Source organism: Adiantum capillus-veneris, chromosome 4 (assembly GCF_014529385.1).
Source record: "Adiantum capillus-veneris isolate H3 chromosome 4, ASM1452938v2, whole genome shotgun sequence".
Classification (NCBI taxonomy): Eukaryota; Viridiplantae; Streptophyta; class Polypodiopsida; order Polypodiales; family Pteridaceae; genus Adiantum; species Adiantum capillus-veneris.
The window spans coordinates 13,059,611-13,084,318 of NC_140934.1; the positions used below are offsets into that span (position 1 = coordinate 13,059,611).

General features: G+C 43.0%; 1 pseudogene; it reads right to left on the reverse strand.

Annotated features, from left to right (window-relative positions):
* Positions 1-6,176: 6,176 nt before the first annotated feature.
* On the reverse strand, positions 6,177-6,647 carry LOC147458727 (calmodulin pseudogene; annotated as a pseudogene).
* Between the last annotated feature and the right edge of the window lie 18,061 nt (positions 6,648-24,708).

Here is a 24,708-nt window from a genome sequence, read left to right on the forward strand (position 1 = left end):
AATAGCATTTGGTTTACTATGAGGGCCTACAACCTCATGTGAGGGTCTCATACAAGAGGTAGACAACTGGGTATTTTCAACATAAGGAACAAGTACAAGCGAAATACTGATGATCTTCGGATAGACCTTGGATTGTATCTCTTCAAATTTACAACTCTTAACTATGTATTGAATCATTAATTTCAACTAACCTAGTATTGATTTTTGGTTGTGGACTTGCTAGGCATCCATATTTTACTATTAATTGCCCTATTTACATACATAACATAAGATATATTTTAGGTCTTAAAGACGTAAACTGGATGTGGAGGATCTCGTTGGGAGATGGCATAAACTTGGTGTTTTGAAATATTACTCAAATTACAAAGGAGGTGCTGCCCGATTTTTACCACGTGTTTTACATTGATCAATAACCTAGAAATACATAGGTATTTGCATCATATATGGTAATCGATAGTAGTGGTTTTTTGAGAGGGCTCGGCGAGAATTGGGATACACATGCATATACATTTAGAGGTTAACTTACTTGAAATCTTAACTTAATAGTCAATCCTAAGGGTAAGCTGTAAGCTAGGTCTACATGTGTGACATGGATGACAACTGGACCCAGTGTGGACACTTGCAAAACGCACAAACATAGCCAGTTCTAGCTGAATGTTTTTTGCATGGATGCAGGTAATAGCTGGATCCTTCTCCATGTAGATGTAGTGGAAGCTAATTCCAAAGGGTGGACACACAGAGATACAACATTAAGATATCGATTTGTAATGATCAAAGATCATATTTTTGATAAAAAAGATTGTATTATCTATTAGATATAGAATGTTGTAGTCGTGTATATGAAATGCTAATTGAGTTTTATGACATTTGGTTTTCTTTTTTGTTATTTAATATATTATTTAATACAATTGTCTAAGTATGGTTCAATTATGAGGGGATTTTCATACTTAAACACACACACACACACACATACTTAAACACACACACACACACACACACACACACACACACTTAGCAGGGCTTGTCACTTGGATCGCTCTTGTTACCATATACATGTGGTAGTGATGTGTGTGAACACACTAGGACCACCGGGGCATTTTTTCCCTCTTTAGGAGGTTTTTCCCCCCATGCATTGTATATACGCCCATCACACTAGGGCTATCTATCTTTCCATTGCACACTAAGTAGCATACTCTCTATTGTGTGCCTTGAGCTTCCTTCGTCTTCTTCAAGCTGTGTGTGTTTCTCTGTAACCCTAATTCCAACAATTGGTATCAGAGCAGGTCACGTCCTCCCGGGCTTAGTCGCCAGCTGCTCCAGCACACGCCTGCTCACTTTCTTCGATTTCAGTGAGCTTTGGCGAGCGTTCGTAGGTCGACAAAAATTTTGGGACAGCTCAAAGAGCTGGGTCTGCTCAGAATTTTGATTTGGGCTCATTTCGACCTCCGTTTCCACTACAAGCAGTACTGCACACGCTATTTCGTCATTTTGTGCAGAATTTCTATCAGTGCCGTTTTCTGCATAACAGGTGCCTTATAGTCTTCTACAGTTTGTGCTTTATAGCACAGATTGTTCCCACTCCGTTTCTCCTATTTTCGGGTAATTTTCACATCAGGTGCAGTATTTACCATGGCTGACAACAACAACACGGATGTGTTCAAGATGTTTGCTGCTGAGGACAGGTTGGATGGGGACAACTACCCTATGTGGGCTTATATGATGCAACATGTTCTTGTGTCAAAGGGTGTCTGGAACATTGTGCAGGGCGTTGATGTACGTCCTAGTTCTGAGGATGTAGGCGATGTTGAGGATGTTGTAGGTCTTGCTGCAAGGATTGCAGCTGTTAGAGTTGTTTTGCCTACAGCAGAACAAGCTCGTTGGGATGTTAAGGATGCACAGGCTCATGCATTGATTGCGTTGTCTATGAAGCGCACCATTGTTCCTCACATCCATTCAGCAAAATCTGCAAAACAGGCTTGGGATATTTTAGCAGGTCTTTATGCAAGCCACAATGAGGCTAAAATTGCTTTGCTGCGTAAAGAGATGGAATCAAAGATTATGCATGAGGAAGATGATATGGACACTTTCCTTGCTAGTGTCAAGGATATCAACGAGAAGCTTATTTCTGCAGGTGAAGTCATTTCAGACAGTTCCCTTGTGCAGACTGTTCTTGATGCCTTACCAGATTCCTACCAGACTTTTGCTAGTACTTGGAGACTGATGACCCAAGGAAATCCTGAAGTTGTCAAGTTTGATGCATTATGCACATTGCTGTTGCAAGAGTCACTTTCTAGAAAAAACAGGACTAGGCAGCGTGCAGTTGAACAGGCTTTTATTGCTTCTCAAAGAAAGGGTGGTTACAACAATGCAGCCACTTCTAATGGTTCTGCTGCGAGTGGCAAAAATTATGTTCCTAATGCTTCTGGCAGTACTTCGTCTTGCAGTTCTGGTGATAAGGGCAAAAAGAAGATGCGTTGCCATTATTGTAAAGTCAATGATCACTTGATCAAGTCGTGTCCTAAGTTGAAGGCCAAAGAGGCTAAGGAAAAAGAGGGTGGTTCCAATGCAAATGCTGGTTCAACTACAAATGCAGCCATTGTTGAGTCTTTTGTGAAAGGAGACTGTGTTGCTGATGTTGATGCAAAATGGGCGTTTAGCGCAGAGTGCACTTACAATCCTGTTGTCCATGATGCATGCTTGTCAGTTGCTGCAGATTCACATGTGTGGTATTTCGACGGTGGTGCTACAAAGCACATTACCTCACATCATGAATTGTTTACCTCTCTTGAGTCTGTCCTTTATGGGAATTCAGTCACTTGTGCCAACAACGCCTCTTATCCAGTTCAAGGAGTTGGAAAGATTGTGCTCACTGCTGCTAATGGCAGTTCCTTCACACTTGTTGATGCACTTTATGTACCTGGGATCAAGAAGAATCTATTGTCTGTATCCGCACTTGCTAGACTTGAACTTGTAGTCAAATTTGTGGATGACAGATGTACAGTTCATGATCTCAATTTTGGTGATGAAATTGTTGCATCTGGGCTTTTGTGCCGTGGGTTGTATAAGCTCACTTTGTATGACAAGTGTGGACAAAATTTTACAAATGCTGTTGCAGATTCAAGGGCTATTTCAGATGCAAAACTTTGGCATGCACGTTTTGGTCATCTGAATTTTGCTAGTTTACTGCGTTTGCAGAAATCTGATATGGTTGCTTCTTTGCCGCCTCTTGAAGCACCTGTCAAACATGTTTGTGAAGGCTGTATTTTGGGTAAGATGCAGCGTTCTAAATTTCCAAAGGATGGTTCAGTTCGGGCCACATGCAGGTTGCAGCTTGTGCATAGTGATGTTTGTGGGCCCATGCCAACTCCGTCCTTGGGCAATTACCTGTACTTCGTGACTTTCATTGATGATTACTCCAGGCATGCATGGGTATTTCCGCTTAAAGCGAAGTCCAAAGTTTTTATGTGCTTCAAACAATTTCTGGCTATGGCTGAAATGTCTCGAAATGTACTATGGGCACCCTCCGTTCCGATCGAGGGGGGGAGTATATGTCTCATGAATTTAATGCATTTCTGGCTAGTCGTGGGATAAAACACCAATGTACAGTGCCTTATACAACTCAGCAAAATGGTGTTGCTGAAGGAAAAACAGGTCACTGATGGAAATGGCACGATGTATGGTCAAAAGTCAAGCTTTGCCGTATTCTTTTTGGCTTGAGGCCATTATGTGTGCCACTTATGTACTTAACAGGTGTCCTACGAAAGCTTTGAAGTCTATTACTCCATATGAAGCATGGCATGATAGAAAACCTTCTATTGAGCACATGCGTGTTTTTGGCTGTTTGGCATATGCTTTGGTGCCACAAATGCAGCGCAGAAAATTGGATGATAAGGCTGCCAAATGTATTTTTGTTGGTTATAGTGCTGAAAGCAAAGGTTACAAGTTGTATCATCCGCAAACAAAACGTATTCTGGTTTCTCGGGATGTAGTGTTTGTGAAAGATTCTGTTCAGCCCTTGCTGTCATGTACTAGAGACAGTAATGTAAGCTCACAGGACATTTATGACACTTTGTTGCCTCTTTTCAGTGGTGGAAATACGAATGTAAGTTCCAATGAGGCAAATGTACAGCCTATGGGGGTTTCTGAAAATGTTCTAGATCAGCCTATTACTGATGTACTTGATGAGGAAAGGGCTGAAAATGAGCAGGCTAGAGGTATGCCAAAATGGCTGGTGCACACTTTGCATGACGGTAAATTGGATGCACCTTTGTCTAGTCGTACTCGTTCAAGCTCTCGCCATGCATCTTATGCATCAGATTGTTATGCTTTGGCTGTGTCTAGTTTACATGATGTTGAGGAGCCTCTGTCTTTTGATGAAGCAAAGAATTCAAAAAATTGGATGGCTGCCATGCAATCAGAATATGATGCACTTATAGAAAATGACACATGGACTTTATGTGATTTGCCTTCTAGAAAAAAGGCCATTGGTACGAAGTGGGTTTACAAGTTGAAACGATCGCCATAAGGCTCGACTTGTTGCAAAGGGTTATGCACAGCAAAAAGGCATAGATTATGAAGAGACTTTTTCTCCCACTTGTCCTATGACTACTGTGCATTTTCTATGTGCATTGGCAGCTCATTTTGGTTGGGATGTACATCAATCAGACATTGTTACTACTTTCTTGAATGGTGACATATTTGAGGAGGTTTATGTAACGCAGCCTCGCGGTTTTGTCATAAAAGGACAAGAGGACAAAGTGTGCAAATGTAACAAGGCTTTGTATGGGTTGAAGCAATCTCCTCGTGCTTGGTATGAGAAAGTTGACACTCATTTGGTCAAACAAGGCTTTCGTAACAGTCCAACAGAAAGCACATTGTATGTAAAGCGTGAGGGTGATGTACTTCTCATTGTGGTTCTTTATGTTGATGATTTGCTGATCACTGGACCAAATGAGAGACATATTGTTGAATTTAAGGCTGATTTGAATGCTACTTTCAAGATGAAAGATTTGGGGTTGTTGCATCATTATATGGGTATACAGTTTAAGCAGTGTGATGGTGGTATTGCCTTGTGTCAGAAAAATCACATAGAGACATTGCTATGTAAGTTTGGACTTGAGGATTGCAAACCTATTGCCACTCCCATGGAAACAGGTTTATAGTTGAGTCTACATGATGCTGGTGATCCTGCTGATGTCACTCTTTACCAAACTGCTGTTGGCTGCCTCATTTATGTATGCAACACGAGGCCGGATATTCAGTTTGCAGTCTCACAGGTCAGCAGATTTATGCATAGCCCAGGGTCTAAGCATTGGCAGGTTGTCAAGAGGATTTTCCACTACCTTAGTGGCACTTTACATCTTGGCTTGTTTTATCCCAAGGGGAGATCATTGCCACCAAATTTACATGCTTTTTCGGACTCAGATTGGGTTGGTTGTTTTGACACACGAGTGTCCACAAGTGGTTTTTGTTTCATGCTTGGCAGCTCATGTATATCATGGTTGAGCAAGAAGCAACCTACTGTGGACACTTCAAGTTGTGAGGCTGAGTACAAGGCAATCTTCACAGCTACGGTTGAGTGTGTATGGCTCAGACGCCTTATGGTTGATTTGGGTGTTGGACAGGACACTGCCAACACTATCTACACTGACAGTCAGAGCGCATTGAGGTTGCGAGGAACCCAGTTTTTCATGCTCGAACAAAGCACATTGAGGTGCATTACCACTATGTCAGGGAGAGGCTCTCAGCAGGAGAGGTCAGCTTGGCTTATGTGCCAACACAGGACAACCTTGCAGATCTTTTCACAAAGGCATTGTCTCGTGAGAAGCTTGAAAAACTTGTGGACTGATCCTATCCTCAGGGCATGGCACTTCCCTTTACTCATGTGCCAGCTCTCGTTCACCGCATCACTCCAGGGGGGATTGATTACCATATACATGTGGTAGTGATGTGTGTGAACACACTAGGACCGCCGGGGCATTTTTTCCCTCTTTAGGAGGTTTTTTCCCCCGTACATTGTATATACGCCCATCACTCTAGGGCTATCCATCTTTCCATTGCACACTAAGTAACATACTCTCTATTGTGTGCCTTGAGCTTCCTTCGTCTTCTCCAAGTTGTGTATGTTTCTCTGCAACCCTAATTCCAACAGCTCTCTCTCTCTCTCTCTCTAAAAAAGTCCAAATACACCATTGTCATATAAAACTGTTACAGGTCCCATTCCTAGGTATCCAAAAAAAATGCCCCATTTCTGGGGTATCGAAACAATCCCCACAAAGAGAATGCTAAGCTATACCTATATTCTTAAATTAAGAGAGTGGGTTACATCAATCAGGAGAATGCACAATCAACATACCTCTTTAGGTGAACTTCTCTAAATGGAAAGCACTACTTACCCGTTATTTAACAAACTCCTCATAGTTGATCTGACCATCCCCATCGACATCAGCCTCTCTAATCATGACCTCGTTATCACTTAGCTTCTCCCCAAGGTTGGTCATAAAATGGTGCGGCTCAGCAGCTGAAATAAACCCATTTTGATCCTTGCTAAACACACAAAAAGACTCCTTGAGCTCTTCCTCAGAGTCCGTATCCTTCATTTTGTGGGCCATGAGGTTGAGAAACTCAACAAAATCAATGGTTCAGTTTCCATATGCATCAACCTCGTACCTAGCTCCTTTGTGGTGATGCAACCATCGCCATTTTTGTTGAAGAGGCTGAAGGCTTCTTTGAACTCAAAAATCTGGTCGCTGGAGAGTTGCTCCACCATCTTCGGCTTCCTGCGCTTCGCGGCCTCCTTGGAACCGCATGACGAAGCAGAATAGTGTACTGCGTGAGCTTGATGTCAACCAAGGAGCCTCGCTCTCTCTCTCTCTCTCTCTCTCTCTCTCTCTCTATCTATCTCTCTCTCTCTCTCTCTCTCTCTCACACACACACACACACACACACACACACAGTCTGTCAAGGCAAATCGGCTGGGTGACTCGCACTCCTTTTCACACACACACACACACACACACATAGTCACCCTATCGCATGGGGAGCGAGCTTCTCTCTCTCTCTCTCTCTCTCTCTCTCTCTCTCTCTCAGACACACACACACACACATAGGTGCTGTAGCAACACTCGGCCCGATGGCTCGATCTAGGTCTCTCTCTCTCAGTCGGCCAGTTTCGTGTTATCATTAGCTAATATGATTGGAAAGGAATCATCTGCACCCATTGATTGCGGCTTTGCTCACGTTCAAAGGGGGCACTTGAACGACGCGTGGCACACCTCTCCGCTTGAGTTTTTCTCAAGGTCCATAAACAAATAATAAAGATAGTAAAGATGTCTTACACGTTCATTTCTTTTAATTAATTATTGGAATCTCCAACGGATGCTCTCTCTCAGACGAAGACTCTCTCTCTCTCTCTCTCTCTCTCTCTGTGGGACGCGTTGAAGTTCGGAGATCGCCTTGGGGCAGCATAGAGGCCTTGAAGACCATGCTGCATATGCAGACTCCAGAGGCCATGCTGCAAAGGCCTTGAATGGATGTGGACAACGCAAAGGCCATGCAGCATGCTGCACATTTTTGTGTGTGTGTGTGTGTGTGTGTGTATGTGTGGGTGTACATAGTGTGTGTGTGTGTGTGTGTGTGTGTGTTTGCATGTGCAAGGGTGCAATTTGTATGCATGTGAGGGTGTGTATGTGTGCATTTTGTTCATAGTGTACATTACATGTGTGTGAATGTGCATGTGCGGGTGTGCTTGTGTGGGCGTGTATGTGTGCGAATGTGTATGAGTGCATGTATGCAATGTGTCTGTATGTGTGCAAAGTGTAATTTTTATTTGTGTATATGTGTGTGTGTCTGTGTGCATGTACCAATGTGTGTGTGCATAGTGTGCATTATGTAAGTGTGAGTGTGTATGTGCCAATGTGTATGAGTGCATGTATGCAATGTGTCTGTATGTGTGCAAAGTGCGATTTTTATTTGTGTATTGTGTGTGTGTCTGTGTGCATGTGCGAATGTGTGTGTGCATAGTGTGCATTATGTAAGTGCGAGTGTGTATGTGCCAATGTTTGCCAATGAGGGCACTTACCTGCTCTTGCAAACAAAGCCGCCGCCAACACCAAATGTGTGCCCCCAATTGTGCACCAACATTGATTGTGAACCTTTGATGCCTTCATTAAACCACAAAAAAAATTCAAGAAATTGATTACTATGGTGAAAGTAGGGTAGAAACTTGCCTACTTGTGCCTAAAATCATATAAAAGATTGTCACTCATGCACAAACAAACAACAAATGAAATTAAAGAGTTAATCATGTGTGTGTGTGTGTATGTTTGTGTGTCAATGTGTGTGTGTGTATGTTTGTGAATGAGGGCGCTTACATTGAGTGCACCCACTCTCGCATACAAAGCCGCTGCCAACACCAAATGTGTGCCTAAAATTGTGCACCAACACCGATTGTGCGCCTTTGATGCCTCCATTAAACCACAAAAAAAGAAAAAGAAATTGATCAGTATGGTGAAAGTAGCGTAAAAACTTGCCTACTTGTACCTAAAATCATATAAAACACGACCATTCATGCACAAACAACCAACAAACAAGATTATAGAGTTGATCATGGAGGTGACTAACTGTGCACGTGTGCATAAGAGAGGGAAGAAGAAGTTGGAGATGCTCACCTCCCATGAAGGGTTTTGTGATCGCGAAGAAGAAGCCAATGGAGATGGCGAAGAAGGAGATGGAGATGGAGAGATTATCGCAGTTGTTATGCATACTTTGTGTGAGAAGTGAAACAAAACGTTGCCAAGCGCAAAGTCCTTGACTTTTGTCTTTTTTTAAATTGTCAAACAATTGCCATGTAATATCCATGGCGCAGATATTGAAATCTGCATCAAAATCCGGGAAAATAACCCCACATCTAAATTTTAAGAAAAGTATGGTACACTCGCAATTACCTCGCTTTGTGCGGGGGATCCTTATGTGGACTATGCACAACTATCCTAGGCTTAGAGAGATTTTTGGTAACCCCGTTTCCTCTATCTCTCTCTCCCTCTTTCCCTCTCTCCCTTTACTTCACTTTAGCTCACTCATCTCTCTAACCATATGATATGTATGCAGGGTTGTCCACATCGGGGCACAATGCATGTCCTACTTGCGGGCCATCGTTGGTGACAGAGAGGCCCGATTCCTTGCGCAAGGTAATCTATCCAAACAAACAATGTTTCTTACCCCAAGGGCATGGCATAACAAGCATACGGCTCCAACAAATGGGAAGACTCCTCTAAAGCTCACGATGGCAGATTGGGCAACCATTTGGGAAGAACACCACAACAACAATCCGGCTCCGTGTCCTCCAACAAAAGGTATGTCAAGGTATTCCATATTTTTAAGGCTTCCATATTGGAACGACTTAAAAATACAACACCTCTTGTATCCCATGCACATATTCAAGAATGTAGCCCAAACACTATGGGACCACATTAATGGCAAGAAGGACTCTTTGGGTGCGAGGGAGGATTTGAGGCTTTTAAAATGTCTGCCGTCTCTCCTACCCACGTCGTGCCCCAAATGGAAAGATTGTGCTTCCTAAAGCACATGGATGCTAGCCAAAGAAGAATGAGACAAGGTGAACGGTGCCATTGCCTCTAATCGCAACCCAACAGGATTCATGAGGTCGCTAAAGGGATCTTTCACAAAAGCGAAGAAGGGTGGAAGCATTCAATTGTATGGGTTGAAGTCCCATGATTGGCACAAGATGCTTCAAGTAATCTTCATACTTTCTATTCTATTTATAGTCTGTGTGTATGACTATCACTCACTTTCCCTTCGCTTGATTTACGTTGTAGTTCATTTTGTCGGTGAGTATGTGTATATGTCGGGACAAGAAAGCCAGGGACGCCATTTTCAAACTAGGAGAGCTAGTAAGGTACACGTACCACAAGACTCCACTCAACTACACCTTTTTTATGTACACAATAATTTCAACTAGCACTTAGTGTATCCTTGTGTGTTTTCTTGCAGATTTGTGAGCTCCAATTAGGAAATCGAAATAGATGTTATCCCTGCTGCTCAAACACTTGCAACAGAAACTGTGTGTGCCATTGAAGATGCATTTCCTCGATTGGTCTTTCTTAGTCAAATTCACCTCTTGCTTCACGTGGTGGAGGAGATCGCTATATGTGGAGTAGTGCACGCATGATGGATGTTCTTATTAGAGAGGTTTTTAAAGACTCTCAAAGATTTTCTGTAGCTATGGTCTCAACCAGAGGCATGTATGGCCGAAGGGTGGATCGTTCAAGAGGCATTTGTTTACATATCAGAGTATTTGGCACAAGTTGATCCTTCAATGCCTCGCATGTGGTAATACGAGGAAGATGCAAGGATGAATTCACACTTGCCAAGTGGAAAGGGGAAACTACTTAACATGGATATGAATCTATCCCAAGTGGTCAATAGCTTTTGTATTCTCAATGCAAAGATTATGACCAAGTGGGTGGACTTGTGGACAGTGGCAAAGGCAAGGGGTTTGCAAGAGAGGGAACCATGGAAACAAGCAGATGGCGGAAGGAGGACACCCCCAGTGCCTAGACACCTTGCATGTTTCCACCAGATCTCATTAGTGCAGAGTGGATTTATGAGAGAATGACCAAGGCAAAAGCGCGCGGAGAAGACATCACCAACAAAGAATGGAAGTATGTACGAGGCTGCATACCAAAGGTAGAGTACTCATATACCTAAACCATATTGAAATTTTTTTTCTTGAAATTGTCTTTCATATGTATTTGATAAAGCAATATAATTTTATATTTTGTAGTGCCTTTCCTTTAACTCTATGTGGTCAAAGGGTAGTCACTTTTGTACGTGCCACATTGACGAGCGTAGAATCACCATGGATTGTGCCATTATGGGCAACTTTGACAAAGACGGTGGTGTGGGAATAGAGGCAATGGTGCCCTTCACCTTGTCTGATTCTTCTTTGGCTAGCATTCATGGTCCTTTAGGAAGCACAATCTTTCCATTTGGAACATGACGTGGAGTAGCAGAGGCTAGGAGACGTTTTAAAAGCCTCAAATCCTCCCTCGGACCCAAAGAGTCCTTCTTGCCATTAATGTGGTCCCATAGTTGTAAGGTCTCTGACCCCGACCAAAAAGAGCACCATTGTACCATGGAATGAACATAATGAAAAAAGTTATTATTTTTAGCAGTTTTCCAAATTCTGTCAGTGCCATGATGTTTAGAATGTTATAAAGCTTCCAAAAGTGAATTAAAATAATTTTTGTGAAAATTTTCCAAAAATAGTAAGTTTTTGGTCGTTCGACCCATCTAGTTTTGACCATCTCGAAAAACTGCACTCGTGCCCCGAATTTGAAAAAAATGCATTTTCGGACCTCGGGGACTGCTAAATATGGCAGGTACTCGGACAGATACGCCTTAGTTAGAGCTTAGTATAGCAATTTACGGCATTAAATTCCGACTCGTAAGGCCCGTTTTAGCTTAAAATCAAAATTTCATAAGGTTGTGCGGGGAGGCACCAAGGCTCGAGGCTATGTGGGAACAAGTCCCAGGCCACTCAGAGCTTGCTTTAGCAGCTAGGGGGCGCCCTCTCTTCTTTTGGGAGTTGTGGGAGAGTTACCAAGCTTGAGAGTGAGTGTGAGAGTCAGTTACACTAGCTAACTGGACACTTGGTAGGCATGTAACTAGACTTGCCATGCATGAAGTAAGTGCTCCCCAGATGCATATAGCAGCTTCGTTCGAATTTTCAGCTTGGAGGGCCTATTTAAGAGTGTGCTCACACACACACACACACACACACACACACACACACACACACACACACACATATGCTCACACACCCACTCAGTACACACACACACCTTTGGGAGGTGCTGCAGGCACACATAGTTTTTGGAGAAGCAAAGGAGGGAAGTGCTGCCCGATTCTCATCTCGAGGACTCCATTGGATCAGAAATTCGAGAAGATTTCAGCCCCTAACCACGGTAATACCGATTTATTTTATGCTTTGCTGCAAATCTCTCTATCATTCTCTTAATCTCGCAACTATTATGCTTAATTATAGCTAAATTACTCAATAGCTGCTCTCTAATTCTCCATATCATTAGTCTACTACATAATTTTTAATCTAATTGTTAATTATGCAAGCAATTAACCTCTCCTAATCATAGATTAATGCATGATTAGTAAGAAGAAATCTCCCGCTAGTCATCATAGTAAATAATTGTCAAGCTGGTAATGATGTGGAATTGGTCATTTTCATCCTATTAACACACAATGTTTGAATAGCTAAATTAGATTCAATCTCATACATTTGGAAGTTATTAAGGAAAATTAATCCGTCATTAATCACTAGGAGGGAAAAAGTCTTCTCACCTATGCATACGGTAATTTTGCATCGCTCTACTTATATTGGGAAGATGATTGAGTATGTTTAATTTACCCCTCTAGTAATTTGATTAAGTAAAATCTAAAAATTCTAATTACCTAAGCCAAGTACTTAACTTTAGAGGCAATTCCCATAGAACAAGTAAGGTACTATCCATAAATTACTATGTCTTGAAGGAAATCTAACCCTCTCGTATAAAAGGAATTGTTCAGTGATTCTAATATGTCATCTTGATTGTTATGGTACTCTCGTACATTAGTTCTTTTTTCTCCAAGTTTGTCAATTAAGTAGTGAGTATAAAATGGCCCCGGTAAAGAGAACTCGCTTCGGTGGTGCCCACGACCGCGAGGCGGGAACAAGCAACATAAATGGGAAAGGAAAATCTCCCATGGACGACCAAGTACCGGCCATCTCATGGGCCAATGACGAGGGAATGGAGGAGGTAGGTCACATTTTTATTCAAGTTGTTTGATTTAACATTGCATACGATAAGTTAGGAAAGAACATATCCCTAAACATGTTGGAGAAATCCGACGTAAACCTTGGCATTTGAATTCAATTGTATATTAAATTCTAAGTAGGAAAGAATGGTTGGATATACTGTTTGAAATAGGAAAGAATGTCTGCTAGGGAAAATTTAGCTCGGCATGTTCATTTCTATTTCCAATGTTGAACTAGTCCTGATCCCCCTACTGATCACAGGGGGCAGAGTTCCTAGTTAAGGGCTCTTGAATCCACGTCTGCTGTTAAGCGGTGGATACCCACGTCTGCTGGTTAAACGGTGGGAACCCACATCTTGCTTTCTATGTGGTGGGAATGTCCATGTCGTGCTTTCTATGCGGTGGACATACCTAGTTGTATGGGCAACTAAGCGACAATGGGAGGAGTAAACTCTTGCTGGAGAGGGGATGTTGTACCTCCAGAACATTGGAATTTTAATGAATAAGTTTGAGTAGAATTTTTACTAGAGTTACTGTCTTGGTGCCTCTTTGCAATACTGGGCGAAGACCTGTATTAAAGAACTTGTGAATCGGAAAAATAAACAAAGAACTTATATGTTGAACAAGCATTGTGGTAGTAATTAGGTAACACAGGAGTGTGAGTATGGGGTGGAAAGTGGGGGCTTGGCTCAGGTTGCCAATGCCTATGAGAAGGGTGGTCCCAATTGGTCGGGAATTCTCCGTCCCCATAGTGTTTAAATCGACACTAGTATTACTCATTGCCCCTAGAGCGGCGAAGTCTCAAGTGTACGTGCCTCTGGAACATGGGGAAAAAGGCACTCGGGTTTTCTCTCCTCTTGGAAGGTGGGTCTAAGGATCGCTAGATAAGTTAAACACGCTTCCCCTGTGAGGTGGAACTAGATCTCGATGCTAGTAGGCTCAAACTCTACTCACTTTGTGATGAGAGATCGTCCGCTAGATGAACCATAAACCACTTTTTTTGCTTCCGTTGTAGATCTAGTGGCCACCAGGTTTACCACCAGATCCGTTGTTTGAGACAGCGGGGTGGGGACCTAACAATAGTGTTTGGGCTACATTCTTGAATATGTGCATGGGATCCAAGAGGTGTTGTATTTTTATGTCCTTCCAATATAGAAGCTTTAAAAATATGGAATATCTTGACATACCTTTTGGTGGAGGACACGAAGCCGGATTGTTGTTGTGGTGTTCTTCCCAAATGGTTGCCCAATCTGCCATCGTGAGCTTTAGAGGGGTCTTCCCATTTCTTGGAGCTTTGTGCATGTTATGCCCTTGGGGTAATAAATGATGGTTGTTTGGGCACCAATGATGGCCCGCAAGTAGGACATGCATTGTGCCCTGATGTGGATAACCCTGCATACATATCATATGGTTAGATAAATGAGAGAACTAAAGGGAGAGAGGGAAAGATAGAGGAAAGGGGGTTACCAAAAATCTCTCCAAGCCCAAGATAGTCGTGCATAGTCCACATAAGGATTCCCCTCACAATGGCCTCTCTCCGCCCCTTTGCAAGTGAGACATCGACAACAGGAATGCCTCTCCATAACTCCTCCAACTCCTCAATCACGGGCTTGAGGTAGACGTCAATATTTGACACTTTGTACTTCCCTGGCACAAGCAAGGAAAGAAGTATATTGCCCTTCTTGGTTGTGTCCCATGGTGGAATATTGTAGTTGACGATCACCACATGCCAAGTGCTCCATGAGGTAGACTTAGTGCTGAAGGGGTTGACACCATCATTTGCTAACCCAAGCTTCAAGTGTCGAGGCTCCAACCCAAACTCTAGTCATTGAGTTTCGATGTGCCTCCATGCAGGTGAATTGGTAGGGACACACATCATTTCATCATTTGAGTGATGGTTCGCGTGCCGCCCAAGAAGCTCCATGGTAGATCTGCTTTTAAACATGTGTTGGATGTGAGGAATTAATGAAAAATATCTCAATACCTTGCAGGATAGGTGCGCCCGCTCACTCCTATCTTGTATCGTGCCTCCCTGCACAAGGGACATGAGGTAGTATGTGCATGCTCATTGCGCGGTATAGCATGCAATCGTTGACGCATGCATAGATGTGCTCATACTCCATTCCAAGTGCAGTGACATACAATCTAGCTCCTCAACAATTTGGAGGCATGTGGTGATCTCCTGGCAACATTTTACCCATCAAACTACAACAAACATGCGTATTAGTATAATTGCACGAAGACGGCACCATAAAGCGAGTGGAGAGTATATAAAAGCCACATTCCATACTTATTGAAGTAGTGCATCAATACTTGCATTACTCCAACCAGATTTTATTGGCAAGTTGAGGACTTCCAACGATGCTCAGAGCACCGAGTACCGTGCACCGTCTTAAAGAGCTGCTCGGGCACTCGTCATCAATCTATCCTCCGTTTTGGCAGTCCATTTAGTGCAGGGCTGACAATCCTCCTCGCACATGTCGCGCTCATGAGCTAATAACTCATCACACATGTCGAACATGTACTCATCCTCCACCTCAAAGTGCGACAGAGACGCCATAGGAGCTGCCAAAGTAGAGCCAACGGGAGAATCAGTATGTGGTGTACCCAAATCACCTTGTTGCTCTTGCCTCTGCCGTTCGGCCTTGCGTGCTGGTGCACCATCATCGAACACAGACCAATGAGGCACCTCCTCAAGCGATGGGTGAGTCATGCTCTCATCTCTCCGAGCGCTTTTTTGAGGATGCCAAAGTCCTTCGTTCTCCACGTGCTCCAAGGCAATGCACCTCAAGCGAGGGATTGCCCTTTTGCCCTTGGCGCAAGGACAAGGGAATTTTTCCTTGAGCCAACGATCACGCTCAGGACCTCCAGGGGGACCATGATCATCCCAGTCGATGTCCTGCACATGCGCAATGTTGTTTATTTAGTCATGTGTCCTAAAAAATAAATAATTAGAAAAGCCATAAATTCCATTAAAAAAATTACATAAACAACATTTTTGAAAGGAATAAATGACAATGAGTGCTAACTTTATTTTTAACTAAAAGAGAACTTAAAAAATGCAATTAATAAACATTTAAAAGTACTACAAAATAAAGTATCCATAAAAAATTAGAAATCTTCAAAAAAAACTCAAAAGGCTAAAAATTGAAATAATGGATAGCTAAGGGTAGAGGGGGTGGTTTGTACCCCCCGCTCCTCTACAACCTTAGATTCGCATGTATCCATTGAAATGACAGGCCGCGGTAATAGACGCTGTAGTGGGCGCGTTAATGGACGCGGTAATATCCGTGGTAATAACTGCTGTAATGATTGGCGTCTAAAATAGGCAAGAAGTCAGGGTATGCCGCATTTTTTGCTGCATACTCTACGTTCTTGCTCTCCGCCATCACTCCCAAGCTTCCCCCCCCCTCCCCCTCCCCCACCCCCCTCTCCCTTCCCTCTCTCTCCTACTCCAAGCTTCCCCCCCCCCCCCTCTTCCCTCTCTCTCCTTCTCCAAGCTTTCCAAGTTTTGTCGAAGGGGGTTTCCGCCATTGTCTTTGGAAGTACAACATCAAAGGGGGTTTCATCGAAGGGGGTTTTCTGCCATCATCTTTGGAAGCTCAACCGCGCTATAAGGAAAGAGGTAAACACAAAACAAAGCACCTCCCCTCTCTTTCCCTATTGTTTTCTATGACACACACACACACACACACATGCATAAATCATAAATTAAAAAAAAATAGAGAATTCATAACATATCTTGTTCATTTGGAAATGGTTGCATGTGCTAGGCTTGTTTGGAAATGGTTGCATTGCTATGCTTGTTTAGAAATGATTGCTTTGCTCGGCTTGTTTGGATAGAATGTTAGATATAAATGTTAAGTTTGCTAGAGAGAGAGAGAGAGAGAGAGAGAGAGAGAGAGAGAGAGAGAGAGAGAGAGAGAGAAATTTAAAGAGAGGGATAAATAGAGAGAGAGGAGAAGGGAAAGAGATAGAGGGAGAAAAAGATAGATAAAGAGAGGGAGATAAATGGAGAAAGAGAGAGAGAGAGAGATAGATAAAGAGAGAATGAGAGAAAGAGGGAGACATAGAGATGGATAGAGAGAGAGAGAGAAGAGGGGAAAGAGGAAGAGAAATGAAGAAAGAGAGAGAGAATTAGGGAAAGAGAGAGAGAGAGAGAGAGAGAGAGAGAGAGAGAGAGAGAGAGAGAGGGATAGAGAGAGAGAGAGAGGGAGGGAGGGAGAGATAGAGAGGGAAATGAAGAAAGAGAGAGAGGGATAGGGAAAGAGGGAAAGAAAGAGAGATAGACAGAGATAGATAGATAGTTCTATTATTGTCCTCGAAGGTCAAATATGACCTATGGGACCAAATGAACATGTCACGTGGTGTGAGTGGAGGTCATAAGTGACTCTTGATGCTCAAAAATGGCTGAAATGAGCGTTGCAATAGAGAGTCCACATCGTGCTTGGGAGAGGAAGGTATGTGGGGAGTGCTCATGGTTGAATATATGGGGAAAAGAGGACCTAATGTGGTCAAAAGTTGAGCACTCAAGTAGTGTGTGGTACTCACTCTCTTGCACTTGACGAGGTCATCTGGTGCAAAGTCGATGAGACTCCTCGCCAGTGCCCCAACGTCTTGTCTCGCAACGTAGAGAATGGGAGCTAAGACGAATGGAGGCAATGGTGCGGATTGCACTCAACGGGATGGATGTAGGGATGGGTTCGGTTACCTCATTCGGAGAAGAAGAGAGATTTGTAGTTTGGGGCAACATGTGTGGTTTGGGGCAATCTCTGGATTTCTCCCAAGCCATGATACATTGGAGTCGTAAGAAGGCCTCATTAACTTGGGAGTTGATCGACGCATCCTTGACCAAGTGACATGCATCCCATCTTCCAAACCATTTCTTGATGTCAAGCATCCACCCCGAACTTAGTATTTTGCTCTTGCATGTCTTCTGGACCTTTTGACTTGCTTCATATGCGATTCTAGGAAGTCGATGCAAAAGGCCTACGTTGTGTCTTAAGCATGTACTCCACAACCCTTTGCATGCCCAAGACCTCAATGGGAAGCGATCCGGACTCAAGAAGTAAGAGCATGTAGGGTGTTTGTGTCTTGACTTGGAGAAAGTTGATGAGAAAACGCTTTTGAACATTCTCCAACTCTTTCCAAGTAGACTTCCCAATGCTTCCACCCCACACCTCCACTCCATAAAGAAGCACCGGCGGTGTCACCAATGTGTCAAAGAGGTACTTTTTGAGAGCCCAACACTTGATCTCTCCAGCATTGCACATGTTTTCAAATGCATAATAAGCCCTTTTTCCGGCTTCCAAGCGACACATTGCACAATCCTTCCATTTATGATTAGATGGAACCTCAAAGCCAAGGTACTTGAAGTGATCTACCACTTCAAGTTGCCCATTGTTGTATACAATGCATGGATTTTTTTCATTGAGGGTTTTTACAAGCATAACCTTGGTTTTGGATCCATTCACGATCAGCCCACTATGTAGGCAAAAGCATTCCAAGACACTCATAAGCTTTTGTGCATCTTCTAAGGTATGTGCCAAGAGCACTACATCATTGGCGTAAAGCAAAAGCATGATCACTGCATTTCCAATCTTAACCTCTTCTATGTCTTCTTGCTGCATAAAATCAAGAACCATGCATTCCGATTCATCAATGAGTAGCCCAAAGAGGGTTGGGAAAAGTGGGAATCCTTGTTTGACACCAATGGTGCTTGCAAAAAATTATAAAATTCCATCTCCCATACGTAATCGACATATTACTTTTTGGTAGATGTGAAAAACTACATGTATAAATTCGCTCGGCACTTGAAGGCTTTGCATACGTCTCCAAAGATTTTCTCACGGTACCATGTCAAAAGCTTTCTTGAAATCCTCAAAGCAACAATACAACTTTTTTTCTTTCAATCAAGATGCTTCCATAAGAACTCGAAGAGTGATAAGGTGATCAATAGTGCTATGATGCTTTCGAAAACCTACTTGGCCAAGCGCACGTTTGCCATTATTTTCAGCCCACTCACTTATCTTCATCTCCATGATACATCCAAATAACTTTGCCATCAAATAACCAACCATTATAGTGCGATAGTTGTTCACATTGTTTACATCTCCACCTTTGTGCAAAGGTTTGATCCAATTTTCGCTCCAATCGTGAGGCATGCCATGCTGAAGTGCAAGGTTAAACATATCGCATATCCAATATCGTGTTTTCTTGCTTGTCCATTGAATCATTTCAGCCTTGACACCTTGAAGGTCCCCTGCCTTGCGAGTAGCAAGTTTCTTTAGCGTGTGGCATACATCTTCAATGGTAAAGAAGGGAGACATAAACGGAAGGGAGCTACAACACTCCATCTTATCAACATTGGGTTGCTCATAATGGTTCTTGCAATGCATATGCATATCCTCAAGAGTCAAGTCACCAAAGCTCTCAACGCGCTTGCCTTTTAGATTTTGCCAAAACTTGCCACATGCATGTGCTTTCCTTGCGCTAAAAGAAGTTGTTTTTTGACTTCCCACCTTCTCCTCTTCTTTTGAGCAAGTGCTTTGTATGTGTGTGAACATTCCAAGTAAATTTCCTTGTCTTTGCTTGCATCCAATCTTAGCAAGTGTTTTTGGGCTTGACTACATTCCATGTCAAACCATTTCTTCTTGGTGCTACCCTTGTTAGATCTTTTGCAAGACATGTGTTTCACCGAAAAGCATTCCTTCACACAAGAGAAAAATAATTCTTTGAAAACTTTCCACTTGCATTCTAATGCTGGGCTCTCTTGATGCTCTATCATGCTTAACATTTGGTCCACCATATCAGCATATATAAGTGCTCGTTTGAAGTCTAGACGTAGGTACAAATGATTCATGTCATGATTGGAGGCTACATGCTTGGGCCGTTTACCACACTTGAGGTCAATACATAACATCCTATGATCCGATTCCAGATTCCATTCACCAAGTGTAAAGCTTTGTATGCATTCTAGAGTGGCTTCCAAGAACAACATATAGTCAATCACGCTATCACCATTGTGCTTTCTACATGTAAAGTCATTGGTGCCTTGCCATAGAGATACACTAGCTGCAATGAGCATTCCGGCACTATTGCACATATGTAGAAGTGACTTTCCATAGTGATCCAGTTATTTTGCATCATTAGACCTTCGATTATACATGTATGAGTCATCCATTCTTCTTGAGACATGCAGCATGTCGACTTGTTGTGTGTCGTGTTGTAACATATTTGTGCGAACATTCATGTCTCCAAAAACAATGAATTCACTTTGATCCTTGTAATGAGGAATGTCTCCTCTAGTTCAACAAAGGGCTGATCTCTATCCATATCCAAGCGAGCATAAAAGTTGGAGTCATAGTGAGGAATGTAGCAATCAACGACACACATGACTTAACCATTTGGTGGACTGATTTTCAGCCATAAGTAGTGTTTATACTTATCTTCTTTGACAATGGAAACATCTTTCAAACCCTTTTTGGTCATACATGCTATGCCTCCTTGGCCTCTTCGTTGCTTTGCATTTTTGGCCCACATCAAAGAATGCACATTATATTTGTCAAATCCAAGAATTCGTTGCGCATCATGCTCCCATGTTTCGACAAGAAGTATCACATCGGAGTCATTGGTAAGCTTATCAATGCCAATTCTCGCATTCCATGGATACCCGTTACAATTCCAAAAGCTTATTCGCAAGCGTGAGTTGGTCTCATAGATCATGTGTCCCTATTTGTTGAGTGGACTTGCATCCTCCTCAAGTGGCTTTTCTTCTTGAGATAACATCTTAACCTTCTTGAGAGAGAGAGAGAGAGAGAGAGAGAGAGAGAGAGAGAGGGATAAATAGAGAGAGAGGAGAAGAGAGGGAGAGAAAGATAGATAAAGAGAGGGAGATAAATGGAGAGAGAGAGAGAGATAGATAAAGAGAGAATGAGAAAAAGAGGGAGAGACAGAGAGGGATAGAAATAGAGAGAATGATGGATAGATAAAGAGGGAGAGGGAGAGAGTAAGAGGGGAAAGAGGGAGGGACGGGGAGAGAGAGAGAGAGAGAGAGAGAGAGAGAGAGAGAGAGAGAGAGAGAGAGAGAGATAGGGAGAGAGAGAAATAGGGAAAAGAGGGAGAGAGAGAAAGAAGTTACTAGAGATGAAAATTGGGCTCCAAAGGGATACCTGAGCAACTAGCACCAATATTACCTTCAAGGCGAGGATACTTTGTTGAATGAAGGTCTTTCTGATATATCAAAAAAGCAGCCCATCCCCAAGCTTGGAGGGTGTAGGTAGAAGACAAGGGGTTCCACTCGTAAAACAGGCTAGTCTGTGCTTTGCAATAACGGGATGAAGCGGCTGCCTCAGTTTGTGAGGGCCAATCCAGGACATGGTGGATGTCTCTGGGGTCGCTCTTGTGGGCATTCGCAAAGCCCAAAAAAGTGGTGCCCAAGTCCAAAGCCACCATGACCTTAGCCGAGACCTCCATGCATCGGCTTCTCATCTCTGAGAGTGCTTGCTTTACATGGAGGTGCATGCATGACTCTGGGATGGAGCTTCCGCTTCGTAGTTCAACTGCATGACCGAGAAGGGGAGAGAGAGAGAGAGAGAGAGAGAGAGAGAGAGAGAGAGAGAGAGAGAGAGAGAGAGAGAGAGAGAGAGAGAGAGAAATGGATCTACTTATTGCATTACATTGGAATTGTAATGTTATGATCAGTTGATCACTTAGACGTTGAATCTAGGTGCAGCCACGATTTCAAAAAAGTCAATAAAGATTGGAATCATGGGAGATGCCTTCATTTTCTTCATTTTAGAAAGGAGGGAAAAAAAGGCGTGCAAGTTGCAATCCACAAGTAAGAGAACGGGAGGAGCTGTGTGTGTTGTCCAACAATATTGTACCTCATAATGGAGGCAAAGTAATCCCTCAAACAAGGAGCTGTTGTGAAGAGATGTTATGCAAGAAGCACAATAAAAAAGCTCTTCTTCATAGCACTCTATAGAAGCACGCTCGACGCTCGTCTCTCAGAGCAGCGAGTGCCGTGAGAGAAGAAGCGGCAGCGGATCTTGTGAATTTGCCTATTTTGGTAGTGATGGGGGAACGGAGTTTCCACTTTCAGAGTGTGTTGTCCCTGACGCTAAGGACGAGGATACTGACACACCCGTGCCAGACACGCGTAGGGCCTACTACAAGGTTAAATATGGCGGGGAGGTGGACTTCGACACAGCACAAGGCAGGGCATTTTGACAGCAACTACAAATTCTTATACATTCAACGTATAAGAACTGTTTTATAAAGTTTAGAGGCAACTGCCCGATCATGCATGGTACATTGAGGACGCTCTGCTAGATAGATTTCCAAATGCCCCCGATCAACGTTTTTCACAACAGTGATTGGAGGGCTACGTAAAGACATTTATGAAAAACAAACAGTCCAGTGTGCAGCGCGCAATAGCCAACCATGTCAGAGATCCACACAGGAGTTACCGTGGTGGAAACATGGCAGACGCGGAGTGGGAGTGGGCAATTCAAGAAAAGAGCAATCAAGCTACGACGGGCTCATCATACAGACAACAACGCGATGCTCGTGGACAAACTCCCACGCACTATGGATCAGGAGGTAAAGGAGCTTGGAAGGATAAATATGTAAGATTGATTAATTATAACGTCGATCGGTGATTATAAAGATTGTAGTTGATGATTTGGTATTGTTATTGCTAACTTAGAGGAAAATATCACTCTCTCTCGACCAATTAGAGAGATAGTCAAGTATCGGAAGCGACATACAGAATTTGGTACTTGGTGATGGTTGTTAAAAAACAACCACATCTCTCGCGAGCAATTCGACGCAACGTTGGATCACTCACTACAGGCGGTAAGTTTAAATAAGTAATTTTTTATCAATTGTTTTGAGCTGTTGATATTTAATTTGGTTTGGGTTTATGTAGAGTCAACGTGATCAAACATCGTGCCTCTGAACGACGACGAGATAGAGGAGGATTAGATAGAAAAATATTTTGTTCAAACTTTCGTAAAGTCCCAATGTGGCACAATGTATATACAACTATTTACTTTTTATTGTAACTTTTTTTAAAAGTTGATCTTCTGCATTTTAAATTGTCAAGGTAAAGTAAATTTAATTTCAATTCTTTCGTATTTTTATACTCTTCCAAAAAACAATTGATGTTTCATTGTTTTGTGTAGGTAAAAAATAAAGGTGCTCATTTGGGCCACCCAATTTGAGCACCTTTATTTTTGAGGCGTATAAAATTGGGTGGCCCAATGAGCACCTTTATTTTTGAATTGGCGTGTAGCGGCATTAAGCGCGGTAATATCTGCGACAATTGGTGCGATAATAGCAACGGATATATTATCGCGACTATTACCGTGCTTATTGTTTGTTGAGAAACCACTACCGCGTGCATAGCCGCGGTTATTGCCGCTCTTGTAAATTTTTCTCTCTCCTTTTCCCTTTGTTTTTCCGCGGCAATGTTAGCACTTATAGACAACTCCTCTTATAGTATCTCTGGTTGATCGAGTATGAGTGATATTTTTTTAACTTAGCAATGACAATACAAAATCATCAACTACAATCTTTGTAATCACCGATTGACTTTATAATTTAATCAATCTTACATACTTTTCCTTCCAAGCTCCCTTGCCTCCTGATCCATAGTGCGTGGGAGTTTGTCTTGCGTGAGCATCGCGTTGTTGTCTGTATGATGAGCCCGTCCGCAGCTTGATTGCTCTTTTCTTGAATTACCAACTCCCACTCCGCGTTTGCCATGTTGCCACCACGGTAGCTCCTGTTTGGATCTCTGACTTGGTTGGTTGCTGCGCGCCGCACATTGGACTGCTTGTTTTCCAAAAATGTCTTTATGTAGCCCTCCAACCACTGTTGTGAAAAACGTTGATTGGGGGCATTTGGAAATCTAGCTAACAGCGCGTCCTCAATGTACCGTGCATGATCGGGAAGTTGTTCTTTAAACTTTATAAAATACTTCTTCTACGTTGAATGTATTAGAATTTGTAGATGGCGTCCAAATACCCTGCTCTGTCATGTGCCGAAGTCCACCTCTCCACCATGTGTAATCCTATAGTAGCGCACATGCGTGTCTAGCACGGGTGCATCAGTATCTTCGTCCTCTGCATCAGGGGAAACACGCTTTGAAAGTGTGGACTCCGTTCCCCCACCAGTACCAAAAAAGGCAAAACCACAAGATTCACCGTCGCTTCGTCTCTCACGACGCTCGCTGCCTTGAGACGAGCGTCGACGCGTGCTGCTAGAGGAAGTTCATGGACGGTGTTCTGGCAAAGCAAGAGTGAAATGGAGTGGCATAGGACCTTGTGATGCGATGGGAGTGGGACCCTGCGGTGGAAGGGGAGTAGGACGATAAGAAGGGGCTATAGACTGAGGTGTCGTCGATGCGAGGCTCTGTAGGTAAGGAGTCTCTCCCTGACTCCCCCATGGTGTAGTTTGTAGAGAAAGACCGTAGCTTGCAAGTTGCTGCGGAGTGTAGCGACCAAACATTTTTTTTGTCTCTCGGAGGTACTGGTTTTGTAAAGAGAGAGCCTGCTCTACAGGTCTAGATCTACGCCCGATGGAGGAACCTGAGAAGGGTAGCTATAAGATGTCCATGTCTGCAAATAACAAAAATAAACCTATGACACTCATGGTTTAGGGATAACTAGCCAGAAACATTCTTTATTTATTTGCTTGTTCTCACCGACTCAACACTGGGTCCACTGGAGGCGATGTCCATTCCGGGTGGGAGCCCACCTAGGATGTGAATGAACCAAAAGAAGAGCTAGTTGGCTACTCCCCACCAGGTGGTCTCTAATCTGACATCTATATTACAAGAAACTTAAACTTTTTCCCCTACTCACTTATATA